A 4,376-nucleotide genomic window follows, 5' to 3' on the forward strand; every position below is an offset into this window, starting at 1 on the left:
TTCAAAAAGCTCCCGCTTCAATACCCTTTCAGGAAAGATAATAGTTTTGACACACCCTGTATAATCGATCTTCAACGTATGAAGTCTCACTCCAATAACCCACCACTTTTAAAACTCACAGGAGTCTCCTCTTAAAATTTAATTCATTGATTTTTTTTTATTTTCGATTTTTTTCAAAATTCAGTTGTAACACAATTTAAAAAACTGTTCTAAATTCATTGAATGACGGCTTAAAAAAATCGTTGGAATGTCCTTTTGATCGATTTCGAAGATGAAAATGACGACAGCAATAATCGTCATTTTGATTTCTGTGAAATTTTTCCAAAATTTCGTATTTTCCGAAAATCAGAATTCCGCAGATATCTCAGGATATTGCGCTTGAAATGAATTCAATCATAGCTTAATTTGTTCCTATGTGACTATATCGAAGTTAGAAAATGGTTACAATAACTGTCTCGGTTGATTTGATTTTTAGGATCATTTTTAGAAATTTCGAATTTTTCATGAATTCCCCAGAAAGTTAGCTTTTTGATGGTTCCTTTAAATATGATGTTTCGAATGCATTCAATTATGTATAAATGAAATATTCCTAATAATATTTCATAGAAATTTTCTGAAATTTTTAGAATTTCATTAAGTGGACAATCTAAAACAATTAGTTGGAAAGAAATTGATTCAATTCAAGAAAATAAAATGGACTATGAATAATAATATATGAATATATATATGAATATATATATATATATATATATATATATATATATATATATATATATATATATATATATATATATATACAATGGGAAAAAAATAGCAAAATGACCATTCGGAAGCATATTGCTAATTTATTAGCAACAATAACTATATTATACGCAATACAGGAGCAATTTCCCAATTGTTTATTCTATTTTATACTATTTTTTTGCATTGTACTCTTCAAATCTGAAATTTCTATTTTTTTGTGTGACAATGACTAATTTTTTACAATTGTTCACTAATGAATCGATGGAATTTTTTTTTTTTCAAATGTGAATATTGTTGAGCCCAATCCATCGACATTCATTAAAATTTAATTCATGTACCAATTTTTAGAATTTTCGAATTTTTTGAAAAATATATTCTGCTTTGTATTTATCTGAATTTTAATTGAATTTATTGAATGATGGTTTTAAAAAATTAATTCGATGTCCCTTTGACCGAGTTCGAAGATGAAAGTAATAGTGATAATCTTTATTTTGGTTTGTAGAGTAATTTTAAAAAATTTCGTAGTTGTTGAAAAAGAGAATTCCGGAGAAGTTTTGGATATCATGCTTTAAATTAATTCAATCATTGCTCCAAATATGTTTCAGTGCCACTCTGTGAGAGTTGGAAGATCATTACGACAGCTCTATCGGTTGGTTTGATTTTTAAAATGATTTTTTCGAATTTCGAATTTTTCTAAAATTTCAAATTCATTCAATTATGCGTGAAAAAGCTTTCATTTCATTTATACAAGAATTTTCATACGAAATTTAACACAATTAATTTAAGAAAAAACGTAATTCAATCGAACAAAATAATTTAAAACGATTAATGATATACAATAGAACAAAATAATGCCCAAAATAATCATTCGAAAGGATATTGCTAATTTATTATCAGCAATAGCTATGCTATATGAAGACAAGAGCAATTTCCCACATGTCTTTGGACTTCAAATAGGATTGAGTTTATCAAATCTTTAAAATTTCTCTGAAAGTGAAATGCCCGACGGTTCCTTCAAATAGATGTTTCAAATTCATTCAATTATGCGTGAAAAAGGTTGTTCTAATACCACTTTATCGAAGTTTCAAGATTGCATAGATTCATTTGATTTATACAAAAATTTTCACAGGAAATCTAATGAAACTGATTGAAAAAAAAATTAAATTGAACGAAATAATTGAAAGCGATTAATGATAGGCAATAAAACAAAATGATGTGCAAAATGACCATTCCAAACTAGATTGTTAATTATTATAAAAAATAACTATGCGATATGAACACAAAAGCAATTTCCCAATTGTTTTCGTTGGACTTGAAATGGGATTGAGTTCATCTAAATCTCCATGTTTAGTCAGCAAATATAGAAGATGAAAGAAAATCCGTTTGTCCAATCGTTCCTTATGATACGATATATTCATGGAGATGTAAAGATGTGACTGATAAACAGTGGGGATGAGTCGCTTTGACATACAAAAATTACGAAAACTGTAGGTTTTAATGTGACGAGTTTTTTTTCTTTCTACGAATTTCAATTATTCCTGTCAACGTTTTTCAGTGACAAATACTTACGGGAGGAAAATGGCATGCCGTTCGTCTCCAGCGATGATTATTGATCGAGGTTTCTGGTGTGAATGAATATATCATTTAAACACTCCGCATTTTTGTAAACAATTAGAAAAAGACACTAACAATCCTTTGTTTCTGTTAACTGTGGCTCACTGCCTGATTCACGTGTCTATCAGCGATCAGCTGCTCATGACAAGAGTGCGAAAAATAGGGTGAGAACCGATGCATCGATAAATCGCGTCGATTCATGAGAACGGGCCTGGCGGGGGTTTTAAATTCAAAAGAATAATTTGCTTAAGTTGATTGCCTTATTATACACTCTCGAATTTGAGGTATTGTAAAGTTATAAGACCATTCATCCAGGGATAGGCCAATATATTAGATTTTGGAAATATTAACCCTCGTCGCACCTCTTCACCATACGTATCTGGATGCGTGATGAGCGCTGCGCCGTTCTGTATATTTTACAATTTTGAGAAAAAAATTTTAAAAGAATGATGTATTTATATGAGTAAACGAGTAACTTTGAACTTCCAACTAACAACTAATATCAGTATAAAACGAGAAAAGTGAAAACATTATTCAAAAATTGATTTCCATTCGGTGCAAAAATTTGACATTTAGAGGTTAAACACAGAGATTTTGACCGAGTCGCATTTTTAAGGAATTTTAATTTTTGATCGGTGCAAAGATGCACAGAACAAAAATTGTTTAAATGTTTAACATGGTGGAAAGTAGGAATTCCAATTTTTTCAGATTTTTTCTCAACAACCTTTCAGCGTAAAAGAATAAAAATTGAGACAGAACGGCGTTCGTGCCATGACGCGACTGATCGAGGGTTAAAAATGATTATCTCGTTATATTGTTGAAAGTTTAACTGTATTTACCAAATTAAAAATATTATAGAATTTATTAGATGAATTTTTCGATTGTTGGTGAATAAAATATTTGATAACACTAAAGGGGAATTTTTAGTTACGAAGCTAATTCTAACTTTAGGTACTTGATTTTCGATTATCGAAATAATCGTCAATCATCCTACCTAAATTACTGGTTGGTAGAATATTTCGAAATTTAAATGTACAAATTGATTGTTACTTCAAGTTTTTTTTCATCTTTCGTCATCTGAAGTTGTCAATTCAGTCCTGCATCATGTAGAAGTTTTGAAAAATTATGAATGAATAATAAAAAAAAGTCGAAGAAATTCTTAATTTTTTCAAAGAGCATTTTTAATTTATATTCAGAATAAGTTGAATAATAAGAAATTGAAAAATATATCTGATTTACGGTGACAAATGGCGGCCTGTCACCCAATATCATGCAGAGGGAAGACTGATTTCGTAAATCTTTTCCCACACTGCACAGAGACATTACGGAAAAAGCTCTTTGAAAAAAGATGTAATATTTTGGAGAATTTTTTAATCACACTTTTATCAAATAAAAATGGCAGATGACTACATGCCATTGCTTTGAAAATTGAGATACCTAGCTGTCACTTCCCATGAGGAGTTATTCTTTTATTATCCACCATGGAAAATGACAGCTAATAGATAATTTGCCACAGCGAATCAGATATTTGTGATTTCCACTTTTTTCAACTCATTCTGAATCTCAATTAAAAATGCTTTTTGAAAAAGTTCAGAATTTTTTCTATTTTTTTTTATCATTCTATCATAATTGTTGGGAATGTCTACATGATGTGCCACTCAATTGACAATTTTGATTTACGAAAGATAAAAAAAATCCAGATAACATTCGATACACCCGGGCCTTAGTAATCAAAATTTTAAGATTTATGTTAATAATTGACAGGTTCACAATTTAACGGTAATTATAATTGGTTGATATGCTTGTCACTGCATTCATCAATGAAAACAGTTTATTAAATAAATTGGGCGAGAAGAATGATTGAAAGATATAAAAAGAAAAAGAGACATGTTCGCGGACTAGGAAATCAGATAAAAGAATAACGAGTTACAAAGAGGCGATCGTACATGAAGGTGGTTGAGCGGGAAGAAAAAGAACAAATACGCAACCGTATTTGTGGCGCGGGTAGGGGGGGGGGG

The sequence above is a fragment of the Diachasma alloeum genome, unplaced genomic scaffold (genome assembly GCF_001412515.2).
Source record: "Diachasma alloeum isolate Michigan unplaced genomic scaffold, Dall2.0 Dall_scaffold_00180, whole genome shotgun sequence".
Classification (NCBI taxonomy): domain Eukaryota; kingdom Metazoa; phylum Arthropoda; class Insecta; order Hymenoptera; family Braconidae; genus Diachasma; species Diachasma alloeum.